The following is a 26394-nucleotide window of genomic DNA, read 5'->3' as shown; positions in this document are numbered from 1 at the left end:
TTTCCCAACTAGATTATAAATTCCCAACTGGAAGAGACTATTACTGACTATTACTATTATTATTATTAATCCACAAAGCAATTACCACCAACCTGTGTAGGTGGCATACCAGGAATGAAAAGTTGGAAGTCATAGAAGACTTATAAATATCCTAGTATGATTCTAGCAAGCACTAAATATAAGAATTCAACTGCAGTCATTCTGGCTCACGGGTACAACAAGGAATTCTCTGCAGATAAGATTAATTCCTATATATAAATGAGCTGTTCAGAAATACATTCAATTTGCTTCACTCCTCAAGGGCTAATTAATGTTAGCATTCTCCCCTACTTCTCCCCTAAATGCATGCTGAACAATTTCCCAGATTGTGAAAAGGAGGACTAGAATGTGGGAACTCTTTGCAGTTCCCCACACTATTGATTTTCTCTCACCCATATTTAGTGCTGCATCTGAAATGGTAGTAGGTTTAGTACAATTGCTGTGGAATATTGAGTTGACTTTTTAAATAACCACAAACACTTCTTCACATTCCTGAATTTCCCCTTTCTGGTCCTAGATGTTAAACAGAACAAGTTGCCAGTGAGTAGGGAATCTTTAGGGACTCATGCTTCATTTTGTAGTTGAGCAATGTTTGGGAAAAACTGTTTCAAATGTAAAGATTAAGAACTATGACGATATTTGAAATAAGCACATGTTCTAATATTCTTATACAGGTTACTGTTTGAAGATGCTGGAAATAGTTTTAAGCTAAAAAAGATTTATTGTAACTTAAAAAAATTATTTATTTGAAAGGCAAAGTAACAGACAGAGGGAAAGACAGAGAAATAGTGAGATCTTCCACGACTGGTTTACTCTAAATGGTTTCAATGGCTGGGGCTGGGCCAGGCCAAAGACAGGAGACAGGAAATCCATCCAAGTCTCCCACATGGGTGGCAGGGGTCATCTTCTGGTGCTTTCCCAGGCGCATTAGCAGGGAGCTGGACTGGAAGTGGAGCAGCTGGGACTCCAACCAGTACCAATGTAGGATGCCAGCATTGCAGGTGGCAGCTTTACCAGCTTTGCCACAACTCTGGACCCCAGCAGGCCCAGCAGCCTAGCAGTTTTGCTTGTTATATGTTTTGCTGGGTTTCTCCATAAAATGTGTATCTCAAAATCTCGAGTGTGTGGCACTCAAGTGTACTTGCAGAAGCAGATCAAGGTGGTCCTGTTTGTCGGTCACAGGCAGAGTGGCTTGTCTGTCTTGCCAGTGCTTTCACAGACCAGCTTGGCCTCCCTGTCCCATAAAACTTGCCTCAACCACCAGGATCCAGAGGCAGATTTCAGCTTTACCTCCCATCTCCTTGCCAATTAACTTTGCAATAAAGCCTTTCTTTTCTCAAAAGCCAGCACATAGCACTGGCTTCTATGCGCATGGGGCAGCAAACCCTTAGTGGCAATCAGGAGGAACACAAGGGCCTTGCAAACTCAATCAAGGGTACTCTGACCTGTAGGGACTTTGCTGGGGTCAGTCCCTCTGAGTCTTCCAGAGCTGCCTTGGAGCCTGCCAACCAGCAATTTAGCAAGACCCTAACAATCCTTCTACTTCCACATGCATTTATTTTTGCACTGTTCCTCCCTACTCCATTCTGGAACAGACTCTAGACTGCCTTCCGGCAGCTCTCCTTAAAGCTTAGCTCCTCACTGTCTCTTAGGATGTAGGTTTCTCTTCTTGCGGGGGCTTTAGTGGCTCCTTTATATTCTATGCCTCTCTATCCAGTGCCTGTACTCCATGTTTTCTGTTTTGTGGTCCTGATATCCCTCCCAGTGTGTTTCTGAATATGTAGTGAGTTACCTCAGCAATATATGAGAGCACATAGGCCTCCATTGTCTAGAGTCAGGAACACCTGTCAGAAGGGAGAAGGTAGAGAGGGCTAGAAACAAGGGCATCAGGATTGTGATGTGTGGCACACAGACTTCGAGGCAGGCAAGTGTCAGAAAAGGAACTGGAAGAGGCACAGAATTGAGACACAGAGGAATTTAGGACAAAGTGCCACAATTGTGAGACAATGATTTTGAGGTAAGGGCTGGTTTGTGTAGGGGCTTAGTGTGTAATTTCTGCAGAACAAGGACAGCTGGTGCCATCCAAATAAAACGATCTGTATTTTTATCCAAATTGTATTAGGCCTTCATCTAGATGTCCCATCATCTCACAAATGCAATAGTGACAATAAGACCATCTTGATATGTTTTTGACTCATAATATTATCTCTTGTTTCTTAGTGTTTACTCTATGGCCTTTGTATGAAAGTGCTTTGAGTAAAAGAACTAAGCCCAAAGATGCTAAATAACTTGGCCAAGACCAGACAGCAAATAAGTGAGAAAGTTGGCATTTGAACCCATGGGTGTCTTCTCAGAGCACAAATTCTCCGTTACTCAGCATCTTTCCATTAAACACCATTAGATTTGACTGTGCTCTCAAAACACAAACAGCTATGTCTTCCAACTCCACCTGGAATAAGGAAGTGTTCAGTAACTTGTTGAATGAATGAGTGCAAAGGGGACAGTTAGCTCAGTTGTCACAGGAACCAGTGTTAACCCACAACTGTACAGCTCTCCTCTGGGAAGTGCCCTTTCCTATATGCAAACCTTATACAAAGAGGAGCTACCATTCACTTAGAGATCCTCTCTCATGCTTGCCCTGATTGGCCCAGCTAATGGTAGTAAATCATGCCCTGCTTACAGCTGATTGGAACAGGTTTGAGCCCAGCTAGGATGGACATGAGAGAGGCCAATCAAGAGTTCTCCCCTCTGATATTAAAACTAGGGACCAGAGTCTAGTCTCAGTCTCCCTCTGGTGGTGAGACTGAGAGATGTTTAGTATAATAGTGGGTGGTGGTCACATTTCAACGGGAATGTATGAGAATATAAAGCTGACCTGTAGACAGAAACCAAGAGATTGAGTGGTAGGAACTAGAAGGAGAGATAGAAACTGAGAATGGCGGGTTTTGGAGCCTGGTATCAAGTTGTTTTCAAGTTCCAGCTCCACCTTTGCCCTTGCAAGGCCTTAACCAATGCAAGTTGGGTTTAGTAACTTCCAATCAAAACAGTTCTGACAGTAGGCTTATAAAAATTCTCTCCAGGAAGAACATTGAGCCTGGGGATTAAGACACTATGTGGGACCCTCATATCCCATATGGGAATTCCTGAGTTCATGTGTCGGCTCCACTCCAGAGTCCAGCTGCCTGTTAATAATGTATACCATGGGAGGCAGCTGCTGAGGCTTCAAGGGTATTGTGTCTCTGCCTCCCATGTGGGAGACCCGAACTGAATTCTCTGCTCCAAGTTTTGGCTTGGCCTGGCCCAGACTATTTCAGGCAAGTGGGGAGTGACCCAGTGGATGGGATTTTCTCCCTGTGTCTCTCTCAAATAAATAAATAAATTTAAAGAAAAATGTCTAACACATTAAGTCCATGTTCCTACTGAGAGAAAGGAGAAAACACTTCTGTCTTCTATCTCAGCCCATGGCAAAAGGTTCTGCATCTCTAAACTGGGACTGAGCAGCCCTGGAAGGGAGGGTATTGGTGAGGACTGACAGAGCAGAGAAACAAATTTTGGGGGATAACTTGTCAATGACCGTTCTGTTTTATTTATTTATATAGACTTTTATATTGCAAGGAAATTTTCCTGACCATTAAGTATCAAGAAATAAATTTGTTATGATATCACACATTTCTGCAGGCTGGTTGATTAAATACAGCTTTTATTCTGAGGAACTCTGGAGCACATAGAATGAGGTTCTTTGTCATTCTAGACTTGAAGAAATAAACTGAGCTGAATTTAATCCACCACAAAATTATTTTATAGTAAATAATTACTACATTGATTATTTGTAGAAAAGCTCAATTAGTAGACAATTCTTCATTTTGCAAAACATACATCATATAAATGCTGCAAGCATTTAGTTTCAGAATATATGACACTATCCTGACAGTTTACAAAACCTCCCCAAGGGAGAAATCAAAAGTCATAGTGAGACCACGTGTATTCAGTTTATGTATAACTCATTCAAAAACAGATTTATTCCATGACACCAGGCTACTAAGAACAGGTGTGCAGTTTGCCCACTGACACCTGAGCTGGGGCACAAGTGGGAACCTAACTCCGGCCTTGGCTTTCCTCCTAAGCTGTGTGCTCGTGAAGCTGGCTTCATGGTCTAGAGGCACCGCATAGGCCGGTGGTGGCCCTACTGTATACCAGGCAGACCTGCCTGGAATCTAATACTCCTTGGAAACAAGGGGCTTTCTTCTGAAACACAAAATAGAAAAATAACAGAAGGGACACAGTCTTTATAAAACTTAGCCAGTTAAGTATCCAATAAGTGCTTATTGAATTAAGTAAATATGGAGGTATTGATTCTTATTGAATTAAGAGGTATTGATTCTTGTTGAATTAAGAGGTATTGATTCTCTGGATAACCTGCCAAAAGGGAAGTGATAGCACACGCCTTGAACAGCACTCTGCTATTTTCTGTGGAGACTTGTTCCTTCTTAGTTGTTGCTTTTGCCCACCCCATTCTACAGCATTCGAATTGGTGACATCTTTTTGTGTTTCTTCGCTTTTCAAATAGGGACATCAGAAGAATAAGACATTTCTTTTTAACTTTTAAGATGTTTCTTTACTAGCAATGCATCCCACTTCCATTTCTACCCTGATGACGGCCTTGAAGCACCTTGTGCATCTAAGACCATTGGGGAAATAGCCCCATAAAGTCACATACTCACGTCCCCATCACTCGGGATTCAGTTTATCAACATCAACAATAAATTCCTCTCTATGGTTCACTATAGTTTGCTTTTTTAAAACAGCAGAAAGGTCCTGGGCACGCGTACGTTGCTTTCTATAAATAACAGCTACACATTCCAGCTTTCAAAGGAGCACATTCTGCTAAACATAGACTGTAGAGACAAGTAATCCCTGTTTTTCTTGCTGTACATCATGGATGCTAATTCAGGCTGAGTTTTCCTGATTTCATCTCAGCATGCCCTTGTTTATTTTGGGTCTTTTTTGCAAAGGTCACCATATTGCTTCTACTGCCTCGTAGTCAGGCCCCAGCCCTGTTTTGGAATTCTGGAGTCACAGCTGTAATCACCATTAACTGGAAGGACTGCAGTGTTCACAGTCTCATGGATATTCTAATCCAAAAACCACAGGTTTGGGGATATCTTGTAAATGTAAGAGCCATAAGCCACTTCAAAGTTGAAGTCAGTATTACTGACCTAGAACTTCCCCAAACTAAGCAGGAAAACAGGCAAGCTGGCATGAGTAGCTAGGCTAGCCAAACAGCTCCATGGAATATGTGACTAATACAGAAAGGTTAATGATGATAGCTTAGTCCTCCTAATCAATGCCAATCTGTAGGATAATCTGGATAGTATAGGACTTGATTTGGTCAGATCTTCTCTTGGTTTGTGCTTATACATTTTCACTTTTACCTTTCTTCAAACCCCTTGGTCTTGTATTCAAATGTAATGCTGGCACATGCCATTTAGCACCAGAAATATGAAATATAAGTCTTTTGAGTTACTTATTATTAGTTCATTATTTGGGATACATTATTTATTTTAAACCTTTGTCCCTTCCTGTCTATAACCTGCCATTTGCTTTTTTTTTTTTTTTTTTTTTTTTTTGACAGGCAGAGTGGACAGTGAGAGAGAGAGACAGAGAGAAAGGTCTTCCTTTGCCGTTGGTTCACCCTCCAATGGCTGCCGCGGCCGGTGCGGCCAGCGCACTGCGCTGATCTGATGGCAGGAGCCAGGCACTTCTCCTGGTCTCTCATGGGGTGCAGGGCCCAAGCACCTGGGCCATCCTCCACTGCACTCCCTGGCCACAGCAGAGAGCTGGCCTGGAAGAGGGGCAACTGGGACAGAATCCGGTGCCCCGACCGGGACTAGAACCCGGTGTGCCGGCGCCGCAAGGCGGAGGATTAGCCTAGTGAGCTGTGGCGCCAGCCCTCTAGTCTTGCATTGTAACTCCATCCCTTACCTGGCAATCAGTATGTCCATTTTCCCCATGATGCACCTGTATCTCATTCAAGAAGGGGAAGGAGAAGACAGCATTCCAGCCACAAGGAAGTTAAGCTCCATGTCTAGGCATCATGAAACTCCCAGAAAGCCTCATGCACACTAAACCCTGTTCAGACTCCACCCCACTTGTATAATCAATTGGGACACCACCCCCATCTCATAAAAGTGACATACCTGGGAGCTTTTTGATTTTTTGGGTCCTTCTCTCACTTCCTCCCCTGTTCTCTCCTCAAAGGCAGCTCTCTGGCCCCCTCATCACTGCTATCTCTCTGTGTGGGGTTGCCCACACTCCTGTGTGAATGTATATTCATTCTCTCACTTTAAATACATCCTGCTCTCACTTGTGCACTGTATTTTGGCCTTTGCTTTGATTTCTGATCTCTCTGGGGTTAAAAACCTGGATTAAAAATTGAAAGTTATTTTTAAAATGTGCCTGTAACAGTACTTATAAATTTACAATTAGACATCACATTCTTCTGTTATTGATCTCCCTAACAAGGCTATGGTGTGAATTGTTATTCACATCTCATAATCGAGGACACATCACGGACTGATGATGTGACTGGTCCACAGAGGAGGTCTAGAACCAAAACTCTAGTCTCATGCTCTTCCCATTTAAACTGGAGTATCTTTTGTCTTTAGATCTGCTGTTACAGCACTCTGGCCTCAGAATCAGCCCTAAAGGCATTCGGATCCGGCTGAAAAGCCCATGAGAGTATTTCAGGCATGGAAAGCCAAGACACTCTGGCAAAAAAAAAAAAAAAAAAAAAAAAGCCAACACAAAACACCTAAATGAAAGATCTCTATGAGTGAGATCCCAGTGGAAAGAACAGGTCTTCAAAGAAGGAGGTACCTTTCTCTGAAGGGAGGAGAGAACTTCCACTTTGACTATGACCTTGTCTAAATAAGATAAGAGTTGGAGAACTCAAAAGGCTTCCATAGCCTTGACAACTCATGACTGGAGCATAGGGAGATTACTGATGCCATAAACAGGAGTGTTAATTTGTAAAGTCAACAACAGGAGTCACTGTGCACTTACTCCTCATGTAGGATCTCTGTCCTTAATGTGCTGTACATTGAGACTTAATGCTATAACGAGTACTCAAACAGTATTTTTCACTTTGTGTTTCTATGTGGGTGCAAACTGTTGAAATCTTTACTTAATATATGCTAAACTGATCTTCTGTATATATAGAAAATTGAAAATGAATCGTGATATGAATGGAAGGGGAGAAAGAGCGGGAAAGGGGAGGGTTGCGGGTGGGAGGGAAGTCATCAGGGGGTGGGGAGAAGCCAATGTAGTCCATAAGCTGTACTTTGGAAATCTATATTCATTAAATAAAAGTTAAAAAAAAAAAGATCTGCTGTTACTATGCATGCCACTTGGGGCACAGGATCTGGGCACCAGATCTTCTGGTAAGAGGCCCCTGCCAGCCACATGGACTTACAATGGTTGCTTAATGTCTCAGATTCTATATCTGTCCTTAAAATGAAATACCTTGTGCCTACCATGTTCTATATCAAACGATAAACAAATGGGCCCAGTAAGAGTCTTTCTTTTTGCCATGTGCAATAAAAGTATGATATGCAAATTTTACATGCAAAAGAAAAAACAGAAAACCTGTTAATTTTTTCCTTGTTTACACTACTTTCTCACTGCCTTCTTTTCTCTTTATTCCCCTGAACACCCTGTTTCTCCTTTTTTCAATTTTTATTAATTATTTTTAGTTTTAACACATTCATTATAGTTCATAGGTACAATTCCTCATTCTTTTACCCTTCCCTATGTCTGCTGCCTTTGATGGTAATTTTTTTAAAGATTTATTTACTTATTTAGAAAGGCAGAATTAGAGAGAGACAGAGGCAGAGAGATCTTCCATCTACTAATTGACTCCCCAAATGGCCACAATGGCCATAGCTGCACAGATCTTAAGCCAGAAGCCAGGAACTTCTTCTGGGTCTCCCACATGGGTGCAAGGACCCAACCACTTGGGCCATTTTCTACCACTTTTCCAGGCTGTAACAGAGAGCTGGATTGGAAGTGGAGCAGCTGGGACTCAAACCAGCACCCATATGGGATGCCGGCACTGCAGGTGGCGGCTTAACCCACCCTACAGTGCCAGTCCCTGATGATTATTTATTGCCATTCTAGTTCTCAGTTTTATCAGCTGCTAAGTGAAGAAAACAGTGCTGCTTTCATGATTTTACTGAGACAGCTTCTTCCCCACTAAATAAGTCTTAAAACAGCATGTTCAGGCAACACGCTGTAGTTTTATGGAGAGTTCGGTTGGATTTTTTTTGCTTTGATTTTATATTCTTACAGTGTTTTTGTTTTGTTGATTTCTATGTTTATGTTGAGATAGAGGTACCAAGATTGTTTACTTTTTAAACCTGAACTCTAATCTTGCCTGTGCATGTTAAACCAGTACTTGCTAAAAACACAAATGGAGAAAAAGAAGACTTCCTTGGGTGATTCTCACCTATGGCAATAGATTTGCCATAGATCAGAAGTTTTTAAGATTTATATTTACTGGAAAGCAGGGTTACAGAGAGAAAGAGATCTTCCATCCACTGGTTCACTCCCCAAATGGCTGTGATGGCTGGGGTTGGACCAGGCTGAAGCCAGGAGCCTAGAATTCCATCCAGGTCTCCCATGTGGATGGCAGGAGCCGAAGGACTTGGACCATTTTTCTGCTGCTTTTCCCAGGCACATTAGCAGGGAGCTGAATCAGAAGTGGAGCAGCCAAGACTCAAACCAGCGTCCATATGGGATGCCAGCTTCACAGGCAGTGGCTTAACCTACTACACCACAACACTGGTCCCAGATCAGATGTTCTCAAAGTGCGGTGCCTAGACCAAGAGCATCAGCATCACTGGAAATAGCTTAGAAAGACCAAATTTTCCAGCCCCTCCCAAGACCTGCTGACTTAGAAACTGGGGTTGTGGGCTGGCACCGTGGCTTACTTGATTAATCCTCTGTCTTGCGGCACCGGCATCCCATATGGGAGCCGGGTTCTAGTCCCAATTGCTCCTCTTCCAGTCCAGCTCTCCGCTGTGGCCCGGGAGGGCAGTGGAGGATGGCCCAAGTGCTTGGGCCCTGCACCTGCATGGGAGACCAGGAAGAAGTACCTGGCTCCTGGCTTCTGATGGGCGCAGCTCTGGCCGTGGTGGCCATTTGGGGGGTGAGCCAACAGAAGGAAGACCTTTCTTTCTGTCTCTCTCTCTCACACACACTGTCTATAACTCTACCTATCAAATAAAAAAGAAAAAGAAAAAGAAACTGGGGTTGTGTTTTCACAAGCCCTCTGCCTGCTTCAGATGCACACTGGAGTTTGAGAACTACTGAGCTCCATTACTGTCTTATTAGTATGTGTTTTTCACTCTAAACTTCCCGGCATGGCTCTGTAGGAGAAAGACCATTTGAAATATCTGTTATGGAAAGAAACTTTATGGGGACAGTAAGGCATAGCTGTAATAGAGAATAATGATTAGCTGTGTTGTAACATTCCATTACCTTTTTGATTATTTCAATGCTATCTTGGCCATCTTTGTGTATTTTAAAGATGTACTCAAGCTTAGTCTATCAATTCATATCAACACAACATATAAAATCCACAAAGAGGATTCCTAAAATACTTGTGCCAAACAACCTACATTTAGACCTAACTAACTTTCCCTGGGGAGCACTACTTTTCTGTAATGACTCCAGAGGGTTTTTCACTACTCCCTAAATCCAATTTGACTTCTTAGTGTTTGAGTGATCCTGAGCCTATGGGAGCTGTTCTGCTAAGTGTTTCTCCACGTTGCCAGCTTGTGTGAGATACAATTTTCTGAGAGATCAAGCCTGATTACCCAAGGAAAAAGTGCTCTCCCTAAGGCACTAGAGCTGGTTTGTTAATTCAGTTAATAGCAGAGTCTTTTTTGGGAGAAGTCATTTTCTATTTTGATCAGTAGTTTAATTTCCTAGTTTAGAAGTCACAAGCTTCCCAAATGTGGAGGACCAGCCTTAACCCACTGCATACATATTATTCATTTTAGGATGGTAAGACTGGGTTGCGTGATCTTAAATAGCTGTGTGATTTCAAGCAAGTTACTGTAACCCATGAGAACCTTAATTTTCTCATCAGTTAAAAAGGGGTATTGCTTCTGCCATGAGTCTCAAGGCCAGGATTCAGAATCTTGAGGGAAATTTAAATTTTGTTTATTTTAAATGCAACCCCGTGCTTCCTCACCCCCCAAGTCTTATTCCTTGAGGGGAAAGAAACCTATGGGCTTTCCTTACCCATTTGTCATTGGAAGACAGCAGAACTTCAATGTCTCTCTTGCAGACTTGGGTGCGATTCCGAAACTTTAGCATTTACAAATCAGATAACTGGGTAATTTACTTAACCTCTTTTAGGTTTAGCTTTCTAATCTATGAAATGAAGTAATGATAGTACATTTCTTAGAGCACTGGAGAGATAAATGTTTAGATGCTTGGCTTGGAGCACAGTGCTATCATTACAATTATCGTTACTACCTCTCTTTCTCAGCATCTCTTGAGCGTGGTGCTGCCTCCTTGTTTGGACCAGGATAGTCATAGTTGTTTTTTATTGTTATCACAATATGCAATTTCCTTCACTTTATTTCCTTTATTAAGCTCAGTGTAAAGTGGTATCTGACTGCTGCCCACCCTGGACTTCTGAACTGATGATTGGCTCTGAACTCTGAAGCTGGATGATTTGTTCATGGAGAGATGACCGAGGACTTTTTCTTGTGGCTTGTAGAGTTGTAGCTTCCAGCCACGTCCATGCACACAACTGGTTTTTCCCAGAACAGAAAGTATGGGCCACTGGACAGCCAGCCACGAAATTCCTTTGGCTTTCATTGAGAGAGAAATTCTCCTCCCCTCTACTTTTTGTAAAAAGAAAGCAAACAAGCATGGTTTCTCAACCAAGGGGTTGTAAACAGGGCCTTTGCTAAAGATCCAGGGTCTCCCCTGTTCCAAGTATGCAGTCTGGATCTGGAAGATGGCACACATACCTGAGCTTAAAAACAATAGGTAATACCTGTGATGTGTTCATCCCATCTCTCATCGCTAAAAGGAAAAGTCTTCATATGTCAGTAGCAGAAGCTCTTAGACCGCTTGTTCAGGATTTTCCTGACAGCATTTTGGTCATAATTCTCTCAAGCTTGTTTTGAAAATAATTATATGCATGTAGGTAATACTTTGAAAGTGCTAGTTACCTTCTCTATATAATTCAGAGTGCTCCAACAGGGCAATTGAGGAGAATTTAGTGAAAGGACTCTATAAAAGTATAGGCTGGGTATAGGGAGAACTACAGGGGATGGGGGAGAAGACTATGGCAACAGAAGGGCTCAGTACCACTGTTAGGCCTAGGAGGAGGGAGCAGTTAAAAGACCTGGAGAAAGAGCAATAGCCTTTGGTGAAGCAATGCAGCAGCTGCCTGCATAGCTGTCACTCTTCCACCCTCCGAGGTACCATGCCTCCTATTGCTACCTCCCACTGGCCCATGGATGCCTTCTACAGAGGTCAAGTGTACTTGTTTCCTTGGGCTGCTATAGCAAAGTTGCGCAAATGAGAAGTCTTCTGACAACAGACCTTGTCTGTTTCATGATTCTTGAGCTTGAAGTCCAAAGTCAAGGTATCAGCAGAGCCATGCTATCTCTTAAAACTGAAGAAGGTGTGGTGTCTTTCTTTATGTCTTCCTAGATTCTGGTGGTCTTCCAGAAATCTTTGGCATTCTTTGGTTTGTATAGGTATTAATTAAATCTTTTCATCTTCATAGTGTTCATTCTTTCTGTGTGTCTGTCTTCACATGGCCATGTTCTGATAATAAAATCAATTGTATTAGATTAGGAGTGCAGCCTACTCCAATATGACCTCACCTTAACTAGATACACCTGCAATGGCCCTAGTTCCAAGTAACATCACATTCTAGGTGATTGGGACTTCAACATAACTTTTTTTTTGAAGAGCCACAGTTGAACCAAAGTTGCCTTCTGTGCCCAGGCAGGCTGAGAAGGGTGAAGAGCATATGGATAGGAACAAGCAGAGGAGAATCAGCTCCCTCTCCTTTCATCTCGTCCTCCTTGATTTACACCCCACAGTGTCCCATGTGTTAGGCCTCTCATCCTGAGCTCTACTTTACTTTTTATTGAAGTGTAAGGTATATACAGAACAGTACATAAATCAATAAATAAATAAATAAATCAATAGCTTGGGGAATTTTACAAACTCAATATATGTGTGTCAATAGCAACTGACTAAAGAAACAATATTTATAATACTACTGAACCCTCTCCCCCCATACTCCCTTCTAGTCACTGCCGCTACTCACCCCAGTCAAACTATCTCTCTGGATCCAAAACCACAGAGTCACATCATTCATTTTTCATCTTCATAAATGGAATTAGCTGGTATGCACTACTTTCTGTCTGACTTTTGTCAAACAACATTGTATTTCTAAGGGCCATCTATATTGTTATATATACCTGCAATTCAATCATTCTCAGTCATTATGTGATATATTCAAATTTATTTTGCTGTTGATGACACTTGAATAGATTCAAACTTGGGAATTTAATGATTATGTTGTTGTGAATGTGCCTGTACATATCATTGGTTGGAAAGTAGCCAATGGTGTTCATGTTTATGACTTCTTTTTTTTTAACTTTTATTTAATGAATATAGATTTCCAAAATACAGCTTATGGATTACAATGAATTCCCCCCCCATAACTTCCCTCCCACCCACAACCCTCCCCTTTCCCGCTCCCTCTCCCCTTCCATTCACATCAAGATTCATTTTTAATTCTCTTTATATACAGAAGATCAGGTTTGCATATATTAAGTAAAGATTTCAAAAGTTGCACCCACATAGAAACACAAAGTGAAAAATACTGTTTGAGTACTAGTTATAGCATTAAATCACAATGTACAGCACATTAAGTGACTCCTGTTGTTGACTTAACAAATTGACACTCTTGTTTATGGCATCAGTAATCACCCTAGGCTCTTGTCATGAGTTGCCAAGGCTATGGAAGCCTTCTGAGTTCACCAACTCTGATCATATTTAGACAAGGTCATAGTCAAAGTGGAAGTTCTCTCCTCCCTTCAGAGAAAGGTACCTCCTTCTTTGAAGACCTGTTCTTTCCACTGGGATCTCACTCGCAGAGATCTTTCATTTAGGGTTTATGACTTCTTGACAAACATTCTCCAAGAAGTCTTGTTCATTCCCTTGTTAGAATTTTCTGTGCCTTCCTTGGCATTTTCATTTTCTTTTTTTTTTTTTTTTTTTTTTTTTTTTGACAGGCAGAGTGGACAGTGAGAGAGAGAGACAGAGAGAAAGGTCTTCCTTTTGCCGTTGGTTCACCCTCCAATGGCCGCCGCGGCTGGCGCACTGCGGCCGGTGCACCGCGCTGATCCAAAGGCAGGACAGGTGCTTCTCCTGGTCTCCCATAGGGTGCAGGGCCCAAGCACTTGGGCCATCCTCCACTGCACTCCCTGGCCACAGTAGAGAGCTGGCCTGGAAGAGGGGCAACCGGGACAGAATCCGGTGCCCTGACCGGGACTAGAACCCGGTGTGCCAGTGCTGCTAGGCGGAGGATTAGCCTAGTGAGCCATGGTGCCGGCCTTCCTTGGCATTTTCAAGGTGAGCACAGACCATGTGGTTCCTCAGAGCATGAGTCATGGACATATCTGTTTCCTACCCACTAACACCTCCATGGGTCTTTGAGCTTTTCAGAGGCAAAAATCCCACTTTACTATCTTCACAGCCCAGCATGTGCCTGCTAGACACTAGATACCTAATTAGTTGGTAGAATGAGTGAATGGATGAATGTCTGAGTGGGGAGGATAGACACCAGGAGTCAACATCACAGGATGGAGTAGCTCACCTTCCAAAGACTGATACATGGGAACCAGCATCTGACATCTAGTCATCTTCTAGCTTCCACCTGCTTCCCCTCAGGGTCCTCTCACGCCTCACCCCCTCCCTGCTCCCAGGTCCCTCTAGGATTAGGCACCTCTGCAGAGCTCCTTTTCTCCTTTTCATGATGACTACATTGAGTGGATTCTCCTGATCATGGCTTCATGCGCACTGAAAATCCATTCTTATTCTCTAATATTTTAAAGTGTTTTTCCTTTTGATATTTTGACATGGCACAACTCGTCCTTACTATGAAATATTGTCTGATTTTCTAAATCAATGATTTCCATATTTCACTTCCATTCCATCTGCCCTACCAATCTGCAGCTCTTTCAGAATTCTCCATGAACGCCAAGGCCTCCACATCCTCCTGGGACTCTAGGCTTCCAACCTTCAAATTTATCTTAGTACTGCTTCAGTATCCTGTTCTCATCTTGTTTTCTTTACTCAGTCAGCTGCCTCACCTCCCTCAATAATTGCCCTTTAGTGTCTTACTGATTCTACAGTCACCACATAAAATCAATGACCTATTCACCTCACACTTATGTCCATAACAGCCTCTTATAGCTGGTCTTCTTAATTCCACTCTTCCCCATTTTAGTTTATCCTTCACACACATCATAGTTTTTACCACTTTCTCATGAAATGAGAGAGGCCTCCAATTGCCAACCAGGTTTAGTCTGATTATGCCCAATCATATTTCTCTTTACTTGGCATCATAACCATATCCACCAGGGTAGAACTGGCTTCCCACATCTTTCCAGCTGTGGTCATCATGTATTTGATCATTTTTCATTTGACAAGAGCTCTGAATTCCTAGAGCTTTCCAAAGACAAGGTAGTGATTATCTCAAAACACAAGACAGGAAGTGTGTTTTGATACCATTTGTTCATTTTTTAAAATGATTATTTGTATGGCAGATTGAGAGAGAGAGGGAGAGAGAGAGAGAGAGAAAGAGCCAGCTTCCATCTACTGGTTTACTCTCCAAATGGCCCAGGCTGGACCAGACCAAAACCAGGACCCAGGAAATCCAACTTAGTCTTCCCCATGGGTGGCAGGGGCACATGCACTTAGGCCATCCTCTGCAGCTTTCCTAGGCACACAAGCAGGGAGCTGAATTGGAAGCAGAGCAACTGGGTCTTGAACCAGTGCTACATTATGGGATATTGGCACCAGCCCCACCATTTGCTATATTGATTAGTGGTATCATCCGTAACTTACAGGACTTCCAAAACTTAGGATTCATTACTTGAGCTGTCGTTTTGCAATGGGAAATAAATAGTATGTCCCATGATAACAAACTTTGCTTCATATGTGGACACATTACCACAAGTAGATCATGAGTTAAGTTTGAATCACATAGTTATTTACAAATGATCTGGACTAACATATGACTAATAACCTTTATCACTAAGTGAAGAAGCATATTCAAAATTAAGTCATTTAACAGTGTCCACATGGTAATCATTTGGTATTAAACTCATGGCTAGCTTAACAACTATACAAATTAAAATATTACTCATATTTTTGCAAAATGACTTCAGCATTAAAAATCAAATAAGAAGAACTCAAAGTCTCCTCATTTGTCATGAATACATTTTAATTTTTACAGCAGAAACAAGAGACTACTTTTATAATACTATTTATGGTAGTCAATTATCTCTTTGGAAAAAGAGGTTTCATGTAACCTATTTTAGGAAAAACTGTTACAAGGCTATTTTCGTTTTCAGTGTCCAGAGATTTTGCTTCTTTATTTTATATCATGGTTATATATTATAATCAGAGTAGAGTTTTTATGCATGCTTTGAGTCCGAGAAAGTTACTATAATTCAGAGGGGATATTAATCTCTGCCAGTTACTAGCATGAATATAGCTCAAGATTGGCCAGTGATTCCTTGTGCTGCTTCCAGGAATAGATTACAGTCAAGGGTATCTCAGGGACATGGCTTTATTCATGTATGCTAGAGGAGAAATTCAGTATATGCACTTGTTATTACTTGACTTTGTAGTCAGACATTGCTTTGGGTTTTTTGGTCTTATCAGTGAAGCTGAAGATGCTGCAGTTTTTGTTGATACTATCCATTGGTTCCTCAACTTATCAAAGTGTCATTCTAATCATCTCCCTCCTTCTTTGATCTCCTCTAAGTGAATTCTTCCTGAATTTACCATCCTTTGTTCTAGGAGAGGCTATTGTGGAGTTGCAGTACAGTAGTGGTAAAGACATAGGCACCTGCTGAACCTGCTTTGGCAAAAGGGAGCTTGGGCTCTCTGAGTGTCAATTTGGCCTCTTACACATTCTCAAATCAACCAAATTTCCACATGTGAATGGATAATAAGTTGAAATTTTAGCTAAAGAAATATTCTTCTGGGGCTGGCGCTATGGTGCAGCAGGTTAAACCACAGGCCTCCCCTGTGGGCACTGGTTTGAGTCCCTGCTGCTCCACTTCTAATCCATCTCTCTGCTGTGGCCTGGGGAAACAGTGGAAGATGGCCCAAGTCCTTGGGCCCCTGTACCTGCGTGGGAGCCCAGATGAAACTCTTAGCTCCTGGCTTTGGCCTGGCCCAGACCTGGTCATTGTGGCCATTGAGGGAGTGAATCAGCAGATGGACGATCTCTCCTCTCTCTCTGTCTCTCCCTCTCTCATTGTAACTCTGGCCTTCAAGTAAAATAAATAAATCTTAAAAAAATAACAGCCCTAAATTAAAATTATTCTTCTACACTGTTGTACAAAATTCTCCCTTCTCATTAAAAACAACCCACTGCAGTGCAACTGGCTCATGACATTATCAATAGAAATAGCAGTGTGTAATATTTTATAAGCAGTTTATTACCATAAAAATAAGAATTATTATTATAACCCTTAACAAGTGGAAGCCTTGTAGCAACTGGTGCTGATATAGTGAGACAAAAGTTCCTGTAAAGGATCACAGCTACATAAGCACACAAAAAGCCCAGCAGTGTACCGCAATATTCCTAGATGAAAGACAGAACATACAAACGGAATCCTGGGCCTTCACAGTTATTTATAAATCCTGAATGGGATCATGATAAAGATACTGCACTGCTTGAGTTTGAATCCCTCAAGGCTTGTCCTTTTATTGATCACTGGCATCATAAATGGTGTGTTCTCATGTGGATGCTTTACATTGGGGCTCCAGTGGCACCCAAAATATTTCAGAAATATCATTGTCTATTTGTATTCTGTGGAAGTTATTCAAAGTAAGCAAGGACATGGTTCACAATCTCCATCTTTCATAGACCAATGCACTGAATATCAATGCTGTGAAAGACAAAATACAATTCATTGAATGGCCAGTTTGCCCAAATATACTGATTTAGAAAAAATCATTTTAATATTTCAACAGAAATGTTCTATTTTAGTTACAAGGGTAAAACATACAAAATTAATATTGATATAACATTTATAGAATTGATAAGAAAAAATGTCCAAGAAAATGCTTAAAGTTTGAAGAAATAGAAAATGGCATCCAAAAAGTATTCAAAACAGTCCTGGCACATGTGGAATGCTGATTTGGTTTCAAACAAAGGAGAAACGGGGGCTGGGGTTATGGCACACAAGGTTAAGTCACTACCTGTGACACTGGCATTTCATGTGGGTGCTTGTTCCAGTCCTGGCTACTCTACTTCCAGCCCAGCTCCCTTGTTAAAGTGCCTGGGAAAGCAGCAGAAAATGACCAAAGTGTTTGGGCCTCTGTCACTCATGTAGGAGACCTGGATGTAGTTCTAGGCTCCTGTCTTTGGCCTGGCCCAACCCTGGCTGTTGTGGCCATGTGCGGAGCGAACTAGTGAATGGAGGATCTCTCTGCATTTCTCCTCCCTCTGTAACTCTGCCTTTCAAATAAATAAACAAATCCTTGAAGAAACAAATGAAGGGGAATTGGAGTGTAGATTTACTGGCAATTTGTTGACATGAAAGCATTATGGGGGCCGGCGCCGCGGCTCACTAGGCTAATCCTCCGCCTTCCGGCACCGGCACACCGGGTTCTAGTCCCGGTCGGGGCACCAGATTCTGTCCCGGTTGCCCCTCTTCCAGGCCAGCTCTCTGCTGTGGCCAGGGAGTGCAGTGGAGGATGGCCCAGGTGCTTGGGCCCTGCACCCCATGGGAGACCAGGAAAAGCACCTGTCTCCTGCCATCGGATCAGCGCGGTGCGCCGGCTGCAGCGCACCTGCTGCGGTGGCCATTAGAGGGTGAACCAATGGCTAAGGAAGACCTTCCTCTCTGTCTCTCTCTCTCACTGTCCACTCTGCCTGTAAAAAAAAAGAAAGGAAGGAAGGAAGGAAGGGAGGGAGGGAGGGAGGCAGGAAGGAAGGAAGGCAGGAAGGAAGGAAGGAAGGAGAAAAAGAAAAAGAAAAAGAAAAAGAAAAAGAAAAAGAAAAAGAAAAAGAAAAAGAAAAAGAAAAAGGAAAAGGAAAAGGAAAAGGAAAAGGAAAAGGAAAAGGAAAAGAAAAAGAAAGCATTATGGAGCATCAGAAGAGCCAGGAGGAAATGGCCCATGTGACTCATGTAGGTGGAAAATCAAATGTCAGGGCCTGGTTTTTGGGAACATGTCAAAGGTTGATAAGCTGAAAAAATGGCAAAATATTTCTAGAATCACTATATGATTAGGGAACTATGAAATGCCATGAAACGGGATTTATAGTTACTTTATTGATTTTCCACCAAAACTTTGAAGCGTTTGCCCTGTGCTGGGAATTATGAGTTGTTCTTGTTTTCCTGCACATTGCTACAGACTTAGCATAACTTGGCAGCCAGCACATGTCCTTTGGTATCTATGTTGTGAACTGATATATTCAATAAGTAGTGGAATGGATATTTGTGCTCCAATGTAGATATTTCTCTTTAGATGTGACTATCCTAGAACCTCATTTACCCAGTTCTGGCTTCTTGATGTTGTCAATAAATTCCCATAGGGCTGGATGACTTGATGATACCAGCTACCACAATCCCTAGTGCCACTCTTCTTAGCTATTACCAATAGGATTTATTGTTGGTGTATTGTTGAAAGCAGTTCAATCTGTTAGGCAAACAATAATGGAAATGTATTGGCAGCAATCTGGATGCCTAGTCCATTTATTCTAGAAATAGTTTATGGAAAATTGGGCTTCCCTGAGCATGATGTGACTGTCCCAGTGAGCAATGAAACTTGAAACTAAGAAACAGGAAGAAACTGAAAGGGTGAAAGCTTAAGTGGCAGCCACAGGACATGGATTGAAAATATTTTCAAATACAGGGCAGTGGGAAGCTGTGAGTAGTTTTGAACTCTATCCTCACACTGGAGCCAGGATCTAAGTTACTTTGTTACAATGAACCAGCACTATGCAGATATACCCAGACCCTTGTTAGGAGAAATTCTTCTGTTCTGCCGATTTGTTTGTTTTATCAAAAATTATGACATTATAGCTATGAGTGAAGTTCACTATGTATGTGGTCTTTATAGCTAGTTCTTTCCGTATTTCTTTGCACATTTTCCATACCAGCAAACTTTCAGCAACAGATGGGTGTGCTTCCAATGCCACAGGGGGGATGGAATGCCAAGCTGTTTAAGAAAGGTTATACAGATTCTCGATAACTTCCAGTATATTCTCTCAAGTCACATGAGCACTAGAGCTTGGGTGTTTGAACTCACACCTGCTTTTGCAACTTTACCTTCTGGACCACATATGCCTGCTGATGCACTCTCCTATATCTCTTTTCACCACTTTCGTGTTCCTGGGGTAAGTGCCGTGTGAGCAGAGGTTAATATAGACAAAAATCCAGTGACACTGCAATTACAATATCACCAGTAGCACATTTCAGAGCTTATCCTAAGAATCAAAGCAGGATGGTCAAATTTGGGATAAGATAAAATGTCAAGATTTGTTGGGTTTCTACCTAATGCTTTCATTACAATTTGTAGGTTGTCTGTACCACTTTGGAGGATAGAAAGCAAGATAGAATCGTGAGCATAGTCACACATGACACTTCAATGTAGAATTATACAGAACATTGTAATTTGGTTAATGCCTTCTGAGATTCAGACGAACCTAAGCAAACATCTCAGCAGAAGATATGGCAAGTTACCACACTGCCAGGAAACTACATCAAATGAAATACCAAAATGCTTGTTGGAAGAGTATGCATAGCATTTCACATGCAAATTAATATATCACATTGATAATTTTTCTTTTTAAACTTTGCAACATTTTTAGGGTTCTTATTCCAAATCTCTCAGATAGTATTAGTTAATATTTAAAAGATAACCAGAGAGGAGGGGAGATAGAGGGTAGTTGGATAATGGGTCCCCAAACACAGTTAGATGAGAGGAGTAAATGGTCCACAGCCTAGTAGGGTTGACTGTTGTTTACCATAATTTGCTATTTATGTTGTGAGGAAAGAGAAGGGAGAGCTCAACAGCTCCAAATATAATGAAATGGTAAGGAGATGGAAATGCTACTTACCCAGATGTGATCAGTACACATTGTATACATGTATTAAATATCACACTGGACTCCCGAAATATGCACAATTATTTCAGGTTAATTAAAATGAAAAAATTTAACTAAAACAGTAACCCAAATGGAATAACATCATTTGCCAAAATTAGTCATTACCCTATAGTTGCTAAGGCTGTTAGAACCATAATTGTAAAATTGTCCCACTTCTAAGTGTGTCAGTCTTGTTTTCTGTATTCACAGATGACACAACACGTAAAGTGAAGGTTGATACTTAGTGCAGGGCCTGGCGTATAGTAACCATCCAGTAAACATTTACTGAACTAAATATTGAAATAAACGTGGCTTGGGTACCATTGATGGGACTGGCTGATTCTGCAAATTTCTTTTCCCCCTTAGTGGAAGTTTCCCTTCTGCAGCCTCCATCATTCTCAGAACTACTCATCTGACTCCCCTAGCCCTCATCTGTCACACAGGTCTGAATCAGGCTACAGAATGTTCAATTTTTTTTCCCTGAGAGGTTCCTTGGCCTGTGTATAAAATCAATGGCTCAGAAAGATGGATCTTGCTTGCTCCCTGCATTTCAGTGGAACAATGAAAGCTTGTTACAGGCAGGTCAGTGGAGCGGGGATGAACTTCAGTTTCTATACAATAGCCAATAAGAAAAGTTCGAGTCTTGCTACAAGTTAGGTTTGTGATTTATGTAGAGTCAGGCAGCTAGTAGGGCCTGACGGGGCCAGAGAAAGCTAGAAGTGTGCGCCGTTGGCTATCTTCACAGAGCCTAGGGTCTGAAAACCAAGGGTGTCCTGGGGACCAGTGAAGCTACCTGGGGTGCAGCTGGGCATTGAGGGGTCCATTTTTCTTACCTGTCATGAACACAACAAGAAAGGAATCACTGCTGCAAAGTCTTTTCAGAGAATTTGAAGGCATTTAACAAGCCAAATGGGAATATAAATTGATTGCCTTTCTTTCCTGCCCTAGGATTGAGAGTTTACCAAAGGCCACTGGAAAGGGCAAAGAGCAGGAAATGAATTTGAGGGAACTCTTCAGCCAGATGGTCTGGATGTTGGGAATTCTGGCAGGACAGATAACGGAAGAGGATGTTGATTCACAGACCAACAAAACATAAGCTGAAGTAAATAATCATTTCACAAAGCATAAAGCACCTTCCACTTCCTCCTCTTTCCCCAATACAGTTGATGGAAACGAAAACTAGTGACTAATTTTCATTAAAAATCCTCGATACAGAATATATTCATAATGTTCTATTTTTATTTTCTTAGAATAAAGGAGTTAAAGAATTTTATAAAGTTAAAAAATGGGTAAAGTAGGACAGGTGTTAATCTAACACATAAGATGCTGCTTGTGATGCCTACATCCCTTAATAGTGTACAGGGTTTGATAACTGGCTCAGACTCCTGACTCCTGCTTCCCACTGATGTAGACCAGGGTGGGCAGCAGGGATGGTTAAAGTTGTTGGCCTCTTACCAACCACATGAGAAACCTGGATTGAGTTCCTAGCTTCTGGATTTGTCCTGGTCCAGTGCTACCCATGGAAAGTATGTGGGGAGTGAATCAGTGGATAGGAAATCTCTTTCTCTCTTATCATCATCATCAACATCATCAATAAATAAAGACTAAAAACAGATAAGAGTTATTAGATGCTGCAGTGGTTTAGTGAGAAGAGAGACCCAACAAGAGAAAATTTCAGTTATCTTTGATCTGTTAAAGAAGCCCTGAGGCAGGACACACTGTAGCTGCTCAGCACCATACCCCAGATCTGTCACAATCTTTGCCCTTGCATAAGCATCATAAGGAGTGCTGATCATAGCCTGCAAATAAGACAACAGCAAAGCATCATTCTTCCAAAAGGGCTTTGCTGTTTAATTGGAGAGTGAGAAAATGAAGACATAAAAGGGCCAGGACTCTGGGAAACTGGTAGATGATTGTTACTGACAACATCCAAATCCAATCCACTCTGATAGATCCTGCTGTCCTTGCTAGGGACCCTTGACTGATCTAGAAGCAAGGTCCCACACCCATCCCTCCCCTCCTCAAGAACCCTAGGAACAAAATAGCGCCAAGGTAGGCCTCTAAAAGATACTTGCTGGATGCTGTTGAGTGTGCAGTGAGTGCAACTGACAAAGAGATTGAGCTGGTGCTTTGTGCCATGGAATTTGGCAGTGCCGGGAGTGCAAGAGACTAGGGAGACTATCATTTACTGGGATGTGTCCTTCTGGGCTGCAAGTGCTTGATATATGAATGTTTATGAAATTACCTCAGAGGGAGGGAGAAAGCAGTTATCTCTCATAGTAATTTCAAACAACAACATTTTAAAGTTCAAGCTAACAAAAGCATAAGGCAAAGTATATGACACTAAAAAATCACTATGGCAAGAGGAGAAATGAACGCACTCTTTTAAAGTGGTCAGAAAGTATTTAAGAAATGTCTCCTTACGTGACAAACACTTTGGAAATTAAGCAATTACATCCCAAAAGGCAATTGCAGAGATTATATTTAAGACTTGTCCATCAAAACATTTAGGGGTAATGTGCTAGGCATGTTGATGAGTGAGTGGGTTTCTATGCAATTGTGTGCTGGTAAGTCAGCTCTCCCAAAGAAACAAAACAACAACAAGTCCTCATTTGTAGTGTTTGCAAGGTTCTGTGGTGTAAATACTCCCACCGTGAGGATCACTGAATGCAGTGTTGGAAAGAGAGGCGCGCAGTTAAGGCTCACAAATCAGCACAAACCAGCTCCTGCACATGGTAATAAGTGTCCTAGATGTATGCACTGCAGAAGCCAGCCAGTCACGCTGCCCTTAGGAAGGCCTTCCTGTGGGAAGCTAGGATTGGACCAGGGGAGGATCATCCTATGCTGAGCTCTTAAAAGGCAAGCTGCCTGGTATATTCTCCCCACCTCTCCACACGCTAGCACAGCCAGTGTGTAGAGTACACATCTAATACAAAAATGTTTGTTGAGTCACAAAATCAACTGATTAGGATAAAAGGAATAGGAAGGTTTCTCTGAGCAAAAATTTGTTCTTGAAAAAGAAAAGCAAAAGTGGTGAGACCAAAGTAAGCATGAGCAGGTGCTGTTGTCTAGCAGGGCTGGTGGGAAGAGGCACGCATTCAGCTATACATATTTCATGTTCTGTTGTCTTCCATATATTGGAAGTATGTCCTAATAAGAAATTACTTTAATTTTTTTTAAATTAAGAGGAAGAGGGAGTTGTGGGAACAAAGGCACAGAAGTAGGAATGAATGCAATCTGGTGCCTTTGATCTGATTTCATCAGATCAGCATGAGTGTGGCAGGGAACAGCAGAAAAAAAGGAGGTCAGCTGTAATAACGATTGGGACTCTCAGCCCAGTTCTCTGCCGCCTTTCACACTTCTTTTCAAGCGGTGCTAAAGAGCTTCATCTGGTCTTTCTCCTTAGAATGAGAATTCATTTGTTAAATTTTGAATTCATGTATTGGTGGGGAGAATTGTTAACATTAATTAAAATTAAGTGGAGGAGAGAAACATTTAATTGTAGTTCATAGTGAAATGGGCAGCTGAAACATAAATACTTTTATTGTGAAGTGAAATCAGTGACAGCAAGTAATGTTTATTAATGCAGCTGCCTCCGTGTTGAATACACTCTGAGTTCTCTGTTCCCCTTTCCCTGCTTTAAACACAGCACGTCTGGGACAACCTAAAACTGTGTCCAGTTGGACAAATACACAGAGTGGCAGAGGGACCCTTGAGTTATATTTCAGTTTTCCATTCATTACATGTGTTGGAAGTCTGTTGTTGTTATTAGGGGAAAGGACAAAATGTCATAATCACAGAAAGCTACCATTCAAGGCACTGGGAAGAACACAGAGAAGGAAATTCTCTACTCTCCTTTATACAGTTCACATAATTGTATTAGCATTTTGCACTATTAACTAATACTTGGAAAATAACTGAGAGCACCAAAGCTCTCAGAAGACATGCACCTTATCTTTAGTGCACTCTACATAATGCATTACCTTACAGACCTGCCCCTGAGCCGCCGTCATAGAAACACAACAAATGCTTGCCAGAAACGCTGGTTTTCTAGAGTTGAGGATGGGGCTTTATTCTTTCAGACTCTTAGGTAAAGCTTTTTGTTTGGATTAACTACAGTAGAACCTATGTTAAAATACAAGGCACAAGAATGGCTATCTGTTGAGCAAACAGCTACACAAATCAATCATCAGAAATAATTTTCTTAAAGGAGATGATAAAAAGCGTACCAACTGATACACAGTCAAAATACATCTGGTGCATCTTTTACTGACAGTCATCTGGGGCTCATGGCCCTTTACCCCTGCATTTTCCCACAGACACCTAAATCTGAGCTGAACCCTGTTACATACTCTCTAGTTCTCATCAGTATCTTTATGTACAGTCACTTTCCTCTCGTAGGCTTTCTGAGTTTACCTTGATGAGATTCTTAGAACCTCTCAAGAAATAAAATGTCTCCCAGTTGCCATGGATTTATCCATTCAGATACTTTTCCTCTTACCAAAATTAAATAATAAAATTTTTAAAGAATATTTTCTTTTTTTCCATCCTCCCTTACTTACCAAGTATGGATATTTTCCAGCCAACATCTACTCATATTTGCTTCTTCCTTGTATTTACAACTTTGAGAGATATGCATGAATGAGCCCTAGTAAATTTATCCCAGCTAATGTTATTTAAACCTGATATCCTTTAAGCTATCATGTGTTTTTCTCTAAATTTTTTTCTGCGTCTATGACTTTAAAGCACCTGCTTTTAGCATTAAAATAAAAATAATGGAATGTATTTCTAAGAACTTTGGACTGCATGTTTAAATGTAGCTTCCAGAAATATGGATCTAAGTGCAGTATTCCAGATGTGATGTGATAGGTCACGTGACCTGACATGCGTGTTTCCCCAGTTGCTAGAATGGATGTCAAGTACTCAGTGAAGTAGGTCACCAAACTTTTCCCAATGATCTCGCCTTCTTCAATCCCAGGCTCTCTTCAGCCTGTTCTGTGGTGGCAGATCCTTATTTTAAAAGATACTTCTTTAAACACATAACCTGCATTTTCAGATCTTGTCTTTCACTTATACTTTTCTAGTGTTTGTACATGCTGTCTTTTTATCTCTTTGTTAGGTTCCTAAGTCCCTCCCCTTCTTTTTAACAACTCTATTATTCATTAAGATAATATTTAGTTAGACATTTTGCTAATTTTAGCACCACTAAGGTTCAGATTTTGGTGCATTCTATGAGTCCTGGATAGGAGATAATCTAGAAATTACATACGTTTAAATGAAATAACATTCCTAGATTAAGACATAGAATTTGGGATTTCATTCTAAGGCACATTTTCCAATGTACTATGTTTGTGCTATGTTTGTTTATATATCCTCATCTTTAAACAATGGGATGATGCCCGAGTTTTGAGATTATTTTAGATGTGGGAATAGTCAAACAATATATTTTCAAACAAAACAAGACCTTTAAAATCAGACTTCTCAGAAATCTGACATTTTTAGCATTCAATTTTTTAGATAAGCTTTCTCTCATTGATGCTGTAATGAGTATATTTTTATATAACGTTGGTAGAAATCATTAATCCATTTAATTACTAGAGTTGGTATGCCACATTAAAAATTCTAGCTTGAGAGGGAGTTTGAGATAGTATATATTTTATAATATGGAATCAAAAATCATTTTTATTAATTTTTGAAAGGTTTATTTATTTATTTGAAAGGCAGAGTGATAATAAGGTGACACAGTGAGAGAGAGAGAATTTTTCAACTGCTGGTTCACTCCTCAAATGGCTGCAATGCCTGGGGCAGGCATGGCAATGCTGGGTGGCAAGGGCCCAGGTGCTTAGGGCATCATCTGCTGCTTCCAGGTGTATTATCAGGGAGATGGATCTGAAGCAGAGCAGCCAGGACTCCAA

At 41.3% G+C, this 26394-nt stretch overlaps 1 protein-coding gene and 1 long non-coding RNA gene across 4 annotated transcripts in view; one reads left to right on the top strand and one right to left on the bottom strand.

Annotated features, from left to right (window-relative positions):
- LOC149125049 (uncharacterized) overlaps positions 1 to 26394 on the top strand; it is a 117408-nt gene that overhangs the window by 30742 nt on the left and 60272 nt on the right. The window contains exon 5 of one of the 2 annotated variants that reach the window (XR_016212015.1): positions 21428 to 21660. The exons of the other annotated variant lie outside the window; for it this stretch is intronic. This is a non-coding gene — a long non-coding RNA (uncharacterized LOC149125049). Of the gene's footprint in view, positions 1 to 21427; positions 21661 to 26394 lie in introns of those variants that run through there. 2 annotated transcript variants of the gene reach the window in all.
- The window catches only part of TRPC3 (transient receptor potential cation channel subfamily C member 3), a 175292-nt gene that overhangs the window by 145473 nt on the left and 3425 nt on the right, over positions 1 to 26394 (bottom strand). The window lies entirely within an intron of this gene.

The sequence above is a fragment of the Oryctolagus cuniculus genome, chromosome 8 (genome assembly GCF_051225735.1).
Source record: "Oryctolagus cuniculus isolate XC-2025 breed Fujian yellow rabbit chromosome 8, ASM5122573v1, whole genome shotgun sequence".
In the NCBI taxonomy this organism is placed as follows: domain Eukaryota; kingdom Metazoa; phylum Chordata; class Mammalia; order Lagomorpha; family Leporidae; genus Oryctolagus; species Oryctolagus cuniculus.
This window is presented reverse-complemented; position numbering and strand designations above follow the sequence as displayed.